Source organism: Mustelus asterias, chromosome 26, assembly GCF_964213995.1.
Source record: "Mustelus asterias chromosome 26, sMusAst1.hap1.1, whole genome shotgun sequence".
NCBI lineage: Eukaryota > Metazoa > Chordata > Chondrichthyes > Carcharhiniformes > Triakidae > Mustelus > Mustelus asterias.
Window position 1 is genome coordinate 44,456,799 of NC_135826.1, and position 16,529 is coordinate 44,473,327.

Below are 16,529 nucleotides of genomic sequence, written 5' to 3' on the forward strand. Positions count from 1 at the left end.
CCTTCTCTCCTAACTCTTCCTCCTGTCTTTCATCCCCTCTGTCCCCTTTTCTCTCCTCTTTCCCTTTCTCCCCTTTTCCTTCCCCTCTTTGCTCCCTCCCTTCTCTCCTTTCCTCTCCACCATCCCGATGCAACAGCGACCACATCTCCCAAGCACCCAAGTGTCCAGTGCAGCTCTGCAGGAGACGGCAGGAAAGGTGGAGCTGCAAATCCTTCACTTCATTCCCTTCTTCCTTTGATGTGAAGTTTCTGATGGATCTCGGAAGCCAAATTCTAAAGACACTCTTTGCCTTCACAAACCTTCAGCAAGTTCCAAAGAATGTGTGGGCAGACATTTGGGCGGCACAGTGGCACAGTGGTTAGCACTGCTGCCTCTCAGTGCCAGAGACCTGGGTTCAATTCCAGACTCGGGTCACTGTCGGAGTGGAGTTTGCACATTCTCCCCGTATCTGCATGGGTTTCCTCCAGGTGCTCCGGTTTCCTCCCGCAGTCCAAAGATATGCAGGTTAGGTGGATTGGTCATGCTAAATTACCCCTTAGTGTCCCAACATGTGTGGGTTAGGGGGATTAGTGGGGTAAATACTTGGGGTTATGGGGAACAGGTCTGGGTGGGATTGCCCCTTCGTGTCAGGGAGATTACGTGGGGTTACAAGGGTAGGGCCTGGGTGGGATTGTTGTTGATACAGACTCAATGGGCCAAATGGCCTCCTTCTGCACTGCAGGGATTCTATGATTCTATGAAATCTGGTCTGATTAATTCTTTGAAGGAGGAACAAGTTGAATTTGAAAAGGTAACAGTGAAAGATCCAGGATAACAAAGGAGGGGGACTTGCATCGACATAATGGGTGGTATTTTCCAGCCCTTTCCACTGGCAGGATCTTCTGATCCTGCCAAAGGTGACACCCAGTCCCTCTACCTGCCCAGCGTAGTAGGTTCCCGAGTGGCGAGCCACAAAGAATTCCATAGACCGGGACCGGGAGATCCCACCGGCAATAGCAAGACTCCTCCACCTCCAGAAGCACGTCACTGGGAGGACGGGAAAATGCCTTTCATAACCTGAACTCATCTCAAAGAGCTTTGTTTTTTCAGGTGTAGTCATTGTTACAACATCCCAAACACGGCAGTGAATGTATACACAGCAAGATCCCACAAATATCAATGTGGTAATGACCAGATTCCCAGTCATAGTCTGACTATTCAAGGGAGAAATATTGTCCAGGACATTGGGGTTAACTCTTCTTTCCTCTTCAAACAAAATCTTTTAAATTCACTGGAGGGGCAGAAGAGTCTTTGCTTTACCATCTTATCTGACAGTGCAGCACTCATAGAGTCATAGAGTCCTAGAGGTTTACAGCATGGAAACAGGCCCTTCGGCCCAAATTGTCCATGCCACCCTTATTTTAACCCCTAAGCTAGTCCCAATTGCCCGCGTTTGGCCCACATCCCTCTACACCCATCTTACCCATGTAACTGTCTAAATGCTTTTTAAAAGACAAAATTGTACCCGCCTCTACTACTACCTCTGGCAGCTTGTTCCAGACATACACCACCCTCTGTGTGAAAAGATTGCCCCTCTGGACCCTTTTGTATCTCCCCCCTTTCATCTTAAACCTCTAGTTTTAAACTACCCTACCTTTGGGAAAAGATGTTGACTATCTAGCTGATCTATGCCCCTTATTATTTGATAGACCTCTATAAGATCACCCCTCAGCCTCCTACACTCCAGGGAAAAAAGTCCCAGTCTATCCAGCCTCTCCTTATAACTCATGCCATCAGGTCCCAGTAGCATCCTAGTAAATCTTTTCTGCATCCTTTCTAGTTTAATAATATCCTTTCTATAATAGTGTGATCAGAGTTGTGCTCAGTATTCCAAGTGTGGCCTTACCAATGTCTTGTACAACTTCAACAAGACGTCCCAACTCCTGTATTCAATGTTCTGACCAATGAAATCAAGCATGCCGAATGCCTTCTTCACCACTCTGTCCATCTGTGACTCCACTTTCAAGGAGCTATGAACCTGTACCCCTAGATCTCTTTGTTCTGTAACTCTCCCCAGTGCCCTACCATTAACTGAGTAAGTCCTGCCCTGGTTCAATCTACCAAAATGCATCACCTCGCATTTATCTAAATTAAACTCCATCTGCCATTCTTCAGCCCATTGGCCCAATTGATCAAGATCCTGTTGCTATCCTAGATAACCTTCTTCACTGTCCACTATGCCAATCTTTGTGTCATTTGCAAACTTACTAATCATGCCTCCTAAATTCTCATCCAAATTGTTAACATAAATGACAAATAACAGTGGACCCAGCGCTTCCTGGGTACTGCACAGGGTGTGTCACAGAATCATAGGATCCCAACAGTGCAGAAAGCGGCCATTCAGCCCGTCAGGTCTGTACCATCTCTCCGACAGAGTATCTTACTGATCTTTCACACGTAACCCTGAATATTTACCATGGCTAAACCATCTAATCGACACATCTTTGGATACTAAAGGGCAATTTAGCATGGCCAATCCACCTAACCCGCACATCTTTGGAGTGTGGGAAGAAACCAGAGCACCCAGAGGAAACCCACACAGACACGGGGAGAACGTACAAACTCCACACAGACAGTGACCCGAGGCCGGGAATCGAACCCAGGTCCCTGGCGCTGTGAGGCAGCAGTGCTAACCCACTGTGCCACCGTGCCACCCCTTTCCAGGCCGAGCATTTCAGATCCTGACAATTCTCTGAGTGAAAAGATCTCTCCTCACTGTTCCATTAAAGTCTGTTACCAATGATTTGAAATTATGATCTCTGGTCACTGATCCACTCGCCAGAGAGGACATCTTTCCTCGGTCAACCTCTCATCTTGCAGATGCCTGTTGACCTCCTCCACTTGAAGGAAAAGAGTCCGAACCTTTGCAACGCCTGCTCCCAACTAAAGTCCCTCATCCTCCCTCATCGTGAAGATGCAGCTGAACTTTCCATAAAAGATTCGCAGAATTTTGTTTTCGCAGTTTGGTAATATTGTGCTATGTGACAGATGGTCTAACTCATACTTGGATAACAAACATACCCAGAATTGGCAGAAGCACCTCAACTTCAGGGATGTAGCTGTGATTTAGATGATTAAAAAATTAGCAAAATGTGATAAAAGTGATAATGTTCAGTTATAGAAGAATAGACATCATTGGAAAGCTTGAGGCCAGGAAGTTACTGACAGCATTTAACATGTTTACGTGACATTTCCCTGGCCATTATTTAAAGCAAGGACTTATTTTAAATTTTTAAAAGAATGTTCAGCACATTCACCCTTCGAGAGTCAGTTCAAAGCTACAGTGACACAGGGGCTGGGTAATGCAGGGGGTTTATCTACTGTGCAATCCTCTCCCGTGGCTATGTCTGAATCCAGTTGAGGAATGGGAGATTAAGGGCACAATCCCACTAGCCGTACAAGCCACGGTCTCGCTGCAGCGAGGTCAGAGAATTTTGGGTGGCACGGTGGTTAGCACTGCTGCTTCACAGTGCCTGGGACCCGAGTTCGATTCCCGGCTTGGGTCACTGTCTATGTGGACATTCTCCCCGTGTCTGCATGGGTTTCCTCCGGGTGCTCCGGTTTCCTCCCACACTCCAAAGATGAGCGAGTTAGGTGGATTGGCCACGCTAAACTGTCCCTTAGCAACAGGGGTGACAGGGATAGGGCCTGGGTGGGATTGTGGTCAGTGCAGACTCGATGGGCCAAATGTCCTCCTTCTGCACTGAAAGGATTCTATGATTCAGCATTGAAGGAGGCCATTCGGCCCATCGTGCCTGTACTGTTGCTTTTGTACAGCAATCCAATTAGTTCCTCTCACCAGTTCCTTCACCAGAGCCCTGGAAATATTTCCTTTAAGTCTTTTTCCAATTCCCCTTTGAAAGTCACTTTTGAATCTGTTTCCAACAACTCGTGTGAATTCTTCCTCACGTCCCTTCCATTGTCGACAGTGTCCTCTGCTCACTGACCCTGCTGACATTAGAACGAATTTCTCCTTCTCTTTCAAAACTGTTCATGACTTTAAATGCTTCTATCAAACTTCCTTTCAGCTTTCTGTGCTCTAAGGGGGAATGTAACACTAATTACCTTAATTGGTATAATTAGAGAGGCGCCAAAGATTACCATGGTGATTGCCTTGGTCAACTGGAAAAATCAAAGTGCAAGAAAAGACCATTCAGTCCATTAAAGACCTTGGCTGGAATTTTACCGGCACGCCCACCCCGATTCCGGGAGCGGGCGAGGCTCAGAGAATGGCATTCTCCATTGGCCTTGGCCGGACGTGCCGGTAAAGTTCCACCCCTCCTCTCCCATCCCCCAGCATTCCCATTTTTTGCACCCAACTAGATTTTGAATGTATCTAAGTGTTTTGTTGGGATTTTTGTTTTAATCATTCTTGGGATGTGGGCGAGGCCACCATTTATTACCCATTCCTAATTATCCTTGAACTGAGTGGCTCCCTCGCCCATTTAAGAGTCAACCACATCGCTGTGACTCTGGAGTCACATGTAAGCCAGATCGGACAAGGACAGATTTCCTTCCCTAAAGGATGTTAGTGAACCAGATGGGTTTTTCCGACAATCGACAGCAGTTTCATGGTCATCAGTAGATTGTTAATTCCAGATTTCTATCGATTTCAAATTTCACCATCTGCCGTGGTGGGATTCGAACCCGGGTCCCCGGAACCACGATCCCAGTGTTCCAGCCGGGATGACTGCACTCAGAAACAACATGGAGCAGAGTTAAGGCTGGCAAAACTTTGCAGTGTTTGCCATCTCCAAATACATCCCCGCACTGGGAGTACAAAATCATGGAATTATCCCGATTGTTGCAAACACTCAGCACTCTGAGTGTACAAGTCCATTTTAAAACGAATCTTCACTTGCCTGGCTTTTTCTGAGTTTAATGCATCAACGTACTAATTAATATTTATTTTGTTTCAGTAATATTTATCAGAACCATCTCCTTTCTATTTGGAACATGTTCATCATAAAATCCCTACAGTGCAGAAGGAGGCCATTCAGCCCATCGAGTCTGCACCGACCACAATCCCACCCAGGCCCTATATCCATAACCCCACGTATTTACCCTGCTAATCCTCCTGACACTAGGGTCAATTTAGCTTGGCCAATCAACCTAATCCACATCTTTGGGCTGTGGGAGGAAACCAGAGCACCCGGAGGAAACCCACGCAGACACGGGGAGAACATGCAAACTCCACACAGACAGTGACCCGAGGCCAGAATTGAACCCGGGTCCCTGGCGCTGTGAGGCAGCAGTGCTAACCACTGTGCCACCCTGTAAATGTTTGGGAACAGTCTGATTTCGTGCCTCTGTTTCCTTGTCAATACTCCTTGTCTTTATTTTCAATATTAATAAATTGCACAAAGTGTTTAGAGTACAGCAACAGGCCATCCAGCCCAGCTGCTTCTTGCTGGTCTTTATGCAGCAATATATCATTCTATTCCTTACTCCCTCATGCGCTGATCCTTTAAATGCATCAATGTTATTGCTCTCAGTCACTGCTTGTGTAAGTGAGCTCCACAATCTCACCACTCTTTGGGTTTAAATAGTGTCTCCTGCATTTCTTATTCCAGTTATTCAGAACAATCATATATGTATGATCCCTCGTTTTAGTGTGCTCCCCAAGAGGAGGCATTTTCTCTACAATAATTCTATCAAACCTATTAAAGGCCATTATCAGGTCACCTCTCAGTCTCCTCTACTCTAGAGAGCAGAGGTGGTTGCTCAATCTTTCCTGACAGTTCCAACCACCATCTTGTTAACCCTTTGTGCACTGATTCCATTTCCTCTTTATCTTTATGTGATATGGAGCTCTGCACAGTTGATGAATATAGATTTTAATATTGCACCCAATAACACAAAAAAAACCCACCCAAAGAGTAACTCCCCTCCTGATTCCCCAAAACGTCTCTACAAGGCACATGCCAGGAGTCTGATTGAAAACTCTCCACTTGCCTGGATGAGTGCTAACCCATCAGGACTCCCTCCAGGACAAAGCAGCCCACTAGATTGGCACCCCATTCACCACTTCCAACATTCACTCCCTCCACCACCGACGCTCAGTGGCAGCAGTGTGTACCATCTACAAGATGCACTGCAGCAACTCACCAAGGCTCATTAGGCAGCACCTTCCAAACCAATGTCCACTGCCGCCTAGGAGGACAAGGGTAACAGATGCATAGTAACACCATCCCTTGCAAGTTCCCTTCCAAACCACACACCATCCTGACTTGCAAATATATCGCCGTTCCTTCACTGTCGCTGGATCAAAGTCCTGGGATGCCCTCCCTAACAGCACTGTGTGTGCACCTATGCCACATGGACTGCAACAGTTCAAGAAGGTGGCTCACCACCACCTTCTCAGGACAATTAGTGATGGGCACTATAGAGTCGGGTGGCACGGTGGCATAGTGGTTAGCACTGCTGCCTCACAGCTCCAGGGACTCAGGTTCCATTCCCATCTTGGGTCACTGAATGTGCAAAGTCTGCATGTTCTCCCCGTGCCTGCGAGGGTTTCCTCCGGGTGCTCCGGTTTCCTCCCACAGTCTGAAAAACGTGCTGGTTAGGGTGCATTGGCCATGCTAAATTCTTCCTCAGTGTACCCGAACAGGAGACTAGGGAATTTTCACAGTAACTTCATTGCAGTGTTAACATAAGCCTACTTGTGACAATAATAAATAAACTTTTAAAAAATCTGGAAATAAAGGAGTTGTGTTTTCCCTAAACTGGTGAAAAAGCATCTTTATAACCCTGTCTCTCTCTGTCCTTTCTTTCCTCTTCCCACTATCACTTCACTCTCTCACCCCCTCCTTTACTCTTTCTGTTCATGCTTTCTCCACCCTTTTCTTTCTTCCCCTCCTCCATCTCCTCTGATTCTCACTCATAAGAACATAAGAACATAAGAAATAGGAGCAGGAGTCGGCCATCTGGCCCTTCGAGCCTGCCCCGCCATTCAACAAGATCATGGCTGATCTGAAGCGAATCAGTTCCACTTACCCGCCTGCTCCCCATATCCCCTAATTCCCTTATCGATCAGAAATCTATCTACCCGTGATTTAAATATATTCAACGAGGAAGCCTCCACCACTTCAATGGGCAGAGAATTCCAGAGATTCACTACCCTCTGAGAGAAGAAGTTCTCCCTCAACTCTGTTCTGAACCGGCCCCCCCTTATTTTGAGGCTGTGCCCTCTAGTTCTGGTTTCCCTTCTAAGTGGAAAGAATCTCTCCACCTCTACCCTATCCAGCCCCTTCATTATCTTATATGTCTCTATAAGGTCACCCCTCATCCTTCTAAACTCCAACGAGTACAGACCCAATCTGTTTAATCTCTCCTCATAAGCTACACCCCTCATCTCCGGTATCAACCTGGTGAACCTTCTCTGCACTCCCTCCAAGGCCAATATATCCTTTTGCAAATAAGGGGATCAAAACTGCACACAGTACTCCAGTTGCGGCCTCACCAGTGCCTTGTACAGTTGCAGCAAGACCTCCCTGCTTTTATATTCTATCCCCCTCGCGATAAAGGCCAACATTCCATTCGCCTTCTTGATCACCTGCTGCACCTGCACACTGAGTTTTTGCGATTCGTGCACAAGGACCCCCAGGTCCCTCTGCACAGTCGTACGATGTAATTTTTCTCCATTTAAATAATATTCCAATTTACTATTATTTCTTCCAAAGTGGATAACCTCACATTTGCTGACATTATATTCCATCTGCCAGATCCTCACCCACTCGCTCAGCCTATCCAAATCTCTCTGCAGACTTTCCGCGTCCTCCACGCAATTCGCTTTCCCACTCACCTTCGTGTCATCAGCAAACTTGAATACCCTAGATTCAGTCCCCTCCTCCAGATCATCTATGTAAATGGTAAACAATTGAGGCCCCAGCACCGATCCCTGCGGCACGCCACTGGTCACCAACTGCCAACCAGAAAAGCACCCATTTATCCCAACTCTCTGCTTCCTGTTAGATAGCCAATCCCCAATCCACGCCAACACCTTACCCCTAACTCCGTGTACCCCAATCTTCTGCAGCAACCTTTTGTGAGGCACCTTATCGAACGCCTTCTGGAAATCTAAAAACACCACATCCACCGGTTCCCCTCTGTCAACCACACTAGTGACATCTTCATAAAAGTCCAGTAGATTCATCAAACACGACTTTCCCTTCATGAATCCATGCTGCGTCTGCTTGATCGAACCATTCTTATTCAGGTGCTCTGTTATTTCCTCTTTAATAATGGACTCTAGCATCTTCCCAACTACGGACGTTAAGCTAACCGGCCTGTAGTTACCCGCCTTTTGTCTACTTCCTTTTTTAAACAGCGGCGTAACAGTAGCTGTTTTCCAGTCAGCCGGCACTACCCCAGAGTCCAGCGAATTTTGATAAATTACTACTAACGCATCTGCTATTACCTCAGCCATTTCTTTCAGTACCCTGGGATGCATTCCATCCGGGCCCGGGGACTTGTCTACCTTCAGTCCCATTAGTCTACCAAGCACCACCTCCTTAGTAACAGTAATTGTATTAAGGACCTCCCCTCCCACCAACTCTCGATCTCTAATATTCGGCAAACTATTTGTGTCTTCCACCGTGAAGACCGACACAAAGAACTTATTTAAAGTCTCAGCCATTTCCTCATTTTCCACTATTAAATCCCCCCTCTCATCTTCCAAGGGTCCAACATTCACTCTAGCCACTCTATTCCTTTTTATATACTTGTAAAAACTTTTACTATCATTTTTTATATTTTGAGCTAGTTTAGTTTCATAATCTATCTTTCCTTTCTTAATCGCTTTCTTAGTCGTTCTTTGTTTTTCTTTAAAGCTTTCCCAATCCACTAATTCTCCACTATTTTTGGCCACTCTGTACGCATCTGATTTTATTTTAATACTCTCCTTTATTTCCTTCGTTATCCACGTCCGGTTATCCTTTTTCTTACAGTCCTTCTTTATCACCAGAATATATTTTTGCTGAGTACTTTAAAAAATCTCCTTAAAAATCCTCCACTGTTCCTCAGCTGTCCTACCTACCAGTCTGCTCGCCCAGTCTACATTAGCCAATTCCACCCTCATCCTATCGTACTCCCCTCTGTTCAAGCAGAGGACACTGGTTTGGGACCCTACTTTCTCACCCTCCATCTGTATCAGAAATTCCACCATATTATGATCACTCATCCCAAGAGGATCCTTCACAAGAAGATCCTTAATCCTACCTGTCTCATTGCACAGAACCAGATCCAAGATAGCTCGCTCTCTCGTAGGTTCTGTAACATACTGTTCAATGAAACAATCCCGACAGCATTCCAAGAACTCTTCCTCAAGCCCTCCACGTCCAATTTGAGTCGACCAATCAATATGTAGGTTAAAATCCCCCATGATTATTGCCGTTCCACTTTTGCACGCATCCATTATTTGCTTGTTTATAGCCCTCCCCACCTCTAAGTTATTATTTGGGGGCCTATAGACCACGCCTGCCAGTGTCTTTCTCCCCCTACTATTCCTTATCTCCACCCACAACGATTCCACGTTTTGCTCCTTAGAGCCTATGTCGTCTCTCACTACCGTCCTGATATTATCCTTTATTAACAAAGCTACCCCACCTCCTTTTTCTACCTGTCTATCCTTCCTAAATGCCTGATAACCCTGTATATTCAGTTCCCAGTCCCAGTCACCCTGCAACCACGTTTCTGTGATGGACACTAGATCATATTCATTTGTATGGATTTGTGCCATCAACTCATTTACTTTGTTTCGAATGCTTCGTGCATTCAGGCAAAGTGTCATTCCCCTCTTCCCTCCCTCCCTCTTCTCTGCCACATTCTCTCTCCCTTCCTCCCCTCTCACCCTTTCTTCATCCCTCTTTCACCTCTCTCTCCCCAACTATCTCCTCTTAGTCCCTTCCTCTTCTCTCATCCTCCTTGCCTCATCTCTCTCTCTCTCTCCTCTCACTCCATCCCTTTCATCTCTCTATCACCCTGAATCTTCGCCCACCCACCTTCCTGTCTCCTTCTTCTCTGATCCATTTCTCTCCTCTGAAGCTCACCTCTTGTTCTCCTCTGTCCCTTTCACCCTCCTCTCCCACACTCTCCCATCCTGTATCTCCACTCTCTTCCCCCTTTCTCTCTCACTTCCTGATAGTTTGTGGTTTCACATGGCGTGGGAGCTGGAGGAACAACATTACCCGTCGAAGCTGGTGCTTTGTGGCCTAGGAACCCTCAGTCAATCAATCCATGGAGATAAACCATTCTGAATTTTTGAAGTGCCGAACAGGAGAACCGTTCCAGAGTGGCTTTGTGCTTTCAATTCAACATTGCATACAGTGGCATTAATAAATGCAAAATTAACCCGAAACAACAAGTTCTTGCGATAAATATTCGACTCTAACCAACTTTTACAGATTCACCATAGAAAGCATTCTTTCTGGTTGTATCACAACTTGGTATGGGGCTCCTGCCCTGCCCAAGACCGCAAGAAACTACAAAAGGTCGTGAGTGTAGCCCAATCCATCACGCAAACCAGCCTCCCATCCATTGACTCTGTCTACATTTCCCGTTGCCTCGGAAAAGCAGCCAGCACAATTAAGGGCCCCACGCATCCCGGACATTCTCTCTTCCATCTTCTTCCGACGGGAAAAAGATACAAAAGTCTGAGGTCACGTACCAACTGACTCAAGGACAGCTTCTTCCCTGCTGCCATCAGACCTTTGAATGGACCTACCTCACATTAAGTTGATCTTTCTCTACACCCTAGCTATGACTGTAACACTACATTCTGCACTCTCTCCTTTCCTTCTCTATGAACGGTATGCTTTGTCTGTACAGCGTGCAAAAAACAATACTTTTTACTGTGTACTAATACACGTGACAATAATAAATCAAATCAAATCAAATATTTACTCATTTCATGTTGATTTTATTGGAAAACAACAAAACAGCTAACTGAGAAATCATTCATAAATACACAAAAGGGTTTGCAAATGCAAATTGCCATTTCAAACAGGAATTATAAACATGATATACATTGCAGAGCCTGAGGTCTGACCTCTCTCTCACAAATTAAGCCCACTGTGGTGACAGGCAGTCGCTCGGAGCCCAATGCTTTGGCACCATCTCTACAGTTTGGCCACAGTTCAAGAAAGCTCAGGTGCTGGCCCTTGAACTGTGAAGATCGCAGGGATTGCGCACTCCGTGAGTGAAACACTGAATCCCTTTCACGTTGCAGAGGGAGCCGGGAGCTGGCTGTGCAGAGGCACAAGGCAGACAGCAAAACGTGGAAGCAGTGGGAATTGAACCCAGGCTAAGGCGGAGAGGAGTTAAGAAGGAGGAATGAGACCAAACCCATGAGGTCCATTTTCCACCAAAGTCTCCGGTGTCCGTCCTCGGGAAAGACTAGAGACAGTTGGAGTTGCTCAGTCTTTAAGGGAAAGCTGGGTCAGTACCCAAAGGGTGGCACAGTGGGTTAGCACTGCTGCCTCACAGCGCCAGGGACCCGGGTTCAATTCCGGCCTTGGGTCACTGTTTGTGCGGAGTCTGCACATTCTCCCCGCGTCTGCATGGGTTTCCTCCGGGTGCTCCACTTTCTTCCCACAGCGCAAAGATGTACAGGTTAGATGGATTGGCCATGCTAAATTGCCCCTTAGGATCCCAAGGTATGTTGGTTAGGGGGATTAGTGAGGTAAATATGTGGGGTTTTGGGGATAAGATCTGGGTGAACTCTATTGTTACTTACAATGGATTATTGCTATTTACAATGGTCTCTATTGTTGTAGAGGGATTTGTTTGTTATTGTATTATTAGTTCTTGATATTGTATTAGTTTGTTGGTTTATTACTTTTGGGGATAGGGCCTGGGTGGGATGCTCTGTTGGAGAATTGGTGCAGACTCGATGGGCTGAATGGCCTCCTTCTCTACTGTAGAGACTCTAGTACCCGTGGAATCTGAACTTCCAACATGTGTCCGTGTCCAAGGAACCCCCCCAACGGAAAAATAACAGAAGGAAATTCAGAAAACAAGTTCCCCCTCCTTCCTTCTTCAATGATAGAAAAATAGAACTCCGCTCAAAATCTGAAGATAAATCTTGATAGGATTTCAGCTGAATTATCCAAGAGGGATGGGCCGCAGCTCTGATTCTTTACATTCGAAGAGTCAAAATGTCACAAGTTTAACCCACGGGAAACCAGCAATGTTATAAACACGCACCAACTAAAGTATTTAAAGATTAAAATGGATAATTGGACAAATCTAAGCAGGTGGTGTCAGAGTAAATAGTTTAAATGAGTCAGTATGATTTATTCATTCAGAAAGTGAGGCAAGCAGAGTATGTGGAAGAGAAGTAAAAACATCTTTAAATGATTTGTACGGCTTGAAGCTTGTTTCTTTTTAGTCGTTGTAACACGGTGTGCAAATAACTCAGCGTCGTTAAAGAAATTGCTTAAGCATCACTTTACCCTCACAGGAAAGATTCCACAATTATTTTAGATTAATTTGCTCATAAACCAATCAACGTACTTTGAAAACCACTTCACTGTGTGTCACCTGCTGGAATCTTCATAAGGGCAAGATAAGGCACTGGATAAATGCAGGTGCTTTTCCCAGGAATTTTTTACACTTCTTCCTTGATAAAACTTGGTTAAAAAACAATCATCCTCTCCCTACCCACCATCCCCCTGCTGCCGCCATCGCCGCCGATCGTTTCAAAGCCTTGAGTTGGTGACTCAAAGCCTGTTCACAAATAACAGCCCAATTTTAACTCCCCACACCTGGTGGAAATCAGGGGAAAGTTGAAGGAGTTTTTTTTAAATTCATTCACGAGATGTGGGCGTCGCTGGCTGGGCCAACGTTTATTGACCATCCCTGAGGGTATTTTAAAAGTCAACCACATTGCTGTGGGTCTGGAGTCACATGTAGTCCAGATCGGGTAAGGAAGGCAGATTTCCTTCCCGAAAGGACAGTAGTGAACCAGACGGGTTTTTAACTACAATCAAGCAATGGTTTCATGGTTATCGCTAGACTTTCAATTCCAGATTTCTGTTGGATTCAGATTTCACCATCTGTCATGCTGGGATTCGAACCCGGGTCCCTCAGAGCATTTCCCTGGGTCTCTAGATTATGAGTCCAGCAACAATACCATTACGCCACTGCCTCCCCAGGAAAGGGAGACGGGCGCAGTCACATCCACTCCCAGTTCGCTGCTCCCCACTGCCTTCCTGCTGTGTCCTGAGAAGACAAGGCACTGGGGTCTTGTGCAAATCAGGACCTCACTGCTTGGAGGCCAGAGTCAAGGAGCAGTGAAGGATCCCAACCCCTCCCGACTCCCACTCCTTCCCCACATTCAGGTCAGATCTGCCAGTGAGGGGAGGAGGGCAGATGCCAGAGAGATGCTGAGGTAAGTCAGTCCCAAAACTTAATAGTAGGCTTCATTTAGCTATCCTTATCCACCCCCTCACCCCCCCCATCACCGCTGACCATCTATAACCAGCTCCCCACCACACCATACCTCATTATCTGACGACAGTTTCCGGATTTGGAATTGCCCGCTGCCACCCAGCAGCCAGATGCCAGGGGACCTCCTGGGCATGAGGCCCAGCCAATGGGCTCTGCATTGTCCAGGTCTGTCACCCACTTCAGGGGCTCCTGTTCCATCTCTAAATACCCACTTCCCTCATTACAACCAGCCTGTTATTCTGTAAATAATTTCACACAGTTCAACTTTACTTTTCTTAATATAAGTGCGATCGTGTTTGTTGTGACTGCTACTTAGAATCATAGAATCCCTACAGTGCAGAAGGAGGCCATTCGGCCCATCGAGCCTGCACCGACAACAATCCCACCCAGGCCCTATCCCCGCAACCCCACATATTTACCCTGCTAGTCCCCCTGACACTAAGGGTCAATTTAGCACAGCCAATCCACCTAGCCCGCACATCTTTGGACTGTGAGAGGAAACTGGAGCACCTGAAGGAAACCCACACAGATGCGGGGAGAACGTGCAAACTAAGTGCAGATGGTTATAAACATGTCAGGTTCTAACCCTCTGTTGGATCGGGAGATGTTTACTCCCAGCTGGGCAGTGGTTTGTGATGGGCTTGATTCATTTTATCCTTGTAGGGTAAGGAGGAGGTGGGGGATGCGGGGGGGTGTGGGGGAGGGAGGTGAGATTAGTCACCTTTCCCATCCCCGATGGGCTTTCCTGCAAGTCCTACAGGGGGCGTGCTCTTGTCCCTGAGAATAGGCTTGAGCAGAAATCCAGTCTGTTGACCTACATTGCCATGAGGAAGAGCTGGCGAAGGTGACGTGTGAGCGAGGGATTGATGCGTTCAGAGAAAGCAGGAGGGGAGAAAATGGGAAAGGGGCGAATGGAAGATACTTTCCTGTCGATGGAGCAACACTCACGGAACTTCCATCACTCACGGCCACCCTAGTCCCACTCACTGGAATTCTCTCCCTAAATTTTTCCATCTCCTTAACTCTGGCGGCACAGTGGTTAGCACTGCTGCCTCACAGCCCCAGGGACCCGGGTTCGATTCCCAACTTAGGTCACCGTCTGTGTGGAGTTTGCATATTCTCTCCATGTCTGCGTGGGTTTCCTCCCACACGCCAAAGACGTGCTGGTTAGGTGCATTGGCCATGCTAAATTCTCCCTCGGTGTTACCCGAACAGGTGCCGGAGTGTGGTGGCTAGGGGATTTTCACAATAACTTCATTGCAGTGTTAATGTAAGCCGACTATGTGATACTAATAAATAAACTTTAATCTTTAAAAACTTTCTTCGCCTGAGGTTCTGCCCTCCCCACACTAAAATTGCGTCTGGCGATTTGGAATTCTGATCCCAGAGGAGAGTGGATGTTCAGCCATTGGTCCAGACTCCACACAGTCTGGAGGGTGGGATCCCGGAGGGAATGCCATCCATGTAATTTCACAGATCCTCACCCCCCCACCCTCCCCCCTCCCCCCCACCCCGCCCTCCCAACCCCCCCACCCCCCCACCCCTCACCACATCTCACACTCACCTCTGACAATTTCACGCTGGCGAGATTTAATGGAAATGAAAGTTGACAGCACGGATTCTGGTTCAGAGCAAACTCCCCCCCCCCCCTCCTCATCACTCTCCTGCACCACATCCCCCCCCCATCCACTGACCCACCCCACCTGCCCACCACCCTCCCCATCCCCCACCAAATTCAAAGCTTTATCATTCTGGAAAAATCCTAACCAGAGGAATAATGTCACCACACCCATCCCACCTCCTAACACCCCATTTCCGTTTGTCAGTTATAGGCCATTTCCACAAGGCACCTATCGCCCCACTGGGAGAGGGAAGTCAATGCTGTTTATGTTACATAGAATTCCATAGAATCATAGAACCCCTACAGTGCAGAAGGAGGCCACTTGGCCCATCGAGTCTGCACTGACAACAATCCCACCCATGCCCTATCCTTGTAACCCCACGTAATCCCCTTGAAACTAAGGGACAATCCCACCCATTTTTCTTTATTCTTTGATGGGATGTGGTCATCATTGACTTGGCTGATATTTGTTGCCCATCCCTAATTGCCCTTCAACCATGTGTCTCACTGGGCCATTCCACAGGGGCAGTTAATAGTCAACCACATTGCTGTGGCTCTGGAGTCACCTGTAGGCCAAGACTGGGTAAGAATGGCAGATTTCCTTCTCCAAAGGACATTAGTGAACCAGATGGAGTTTTTTCCAACAATCAATGATGGTTACTATTCCTGAGACCAACTTATATTCGACTTAAAATTAATTGGATTATTTATTTAATTATTTATTGATTGAACTTAAATTCCACCAACTGCCAAAGTAAGATTTGAACCCATGATCCCAGAACACCAGACTGGGGGGATGGGGGTGGGGGGCGGCGGTGGGGTGGGGGGGGGGGGGGGCGGTGGGGGGGGGGGGGTGGGAGGGGGGGTTCTGGGTTACCGGTCTTGTGACATTACCACTACTGGAGGGGTGGGGGTGGCATGTCTGGAGCACAGGGGCGAGCGCAATTCTTCACTAATGTCCATTAGGGAAGGAAATCTGCCATCCATACCTGGTCTGGCCTACATGTGATTCCAGAGCCACAGCAATATAGGTCTGTACTCATTGGAGTTTTGAAGGATGAGGGGGAATCTTATTGAAACTTAAAGGATACTGCGAGGCTGGATAGAGCGGACCTGGAGAGGATGTTTCCACTAGTAGGAAAAACTAGAACCAGAGGGCACAACCTCAGGCTAAAGGGACGATTCTTTGAGGAGGAATTTCTTCAGCCAGAGAATGGTGAATCTGTAGAACTCTTTGCCGCAGAAAGCTATGGAAGCCAGGTCATTGAGTGTCTTTAAGACAGAGATAGATAGGTTCTTGATTGATCAGGGGGTCAGGGGTTATGGAGAAAAGGCAGGAGAGTGGGGATGAGAAAAATATCAGCCATGATTGAATGGCGGAGCAGACTCGATGGGCCAAGTGGCTAAATTCTGCTCCTAT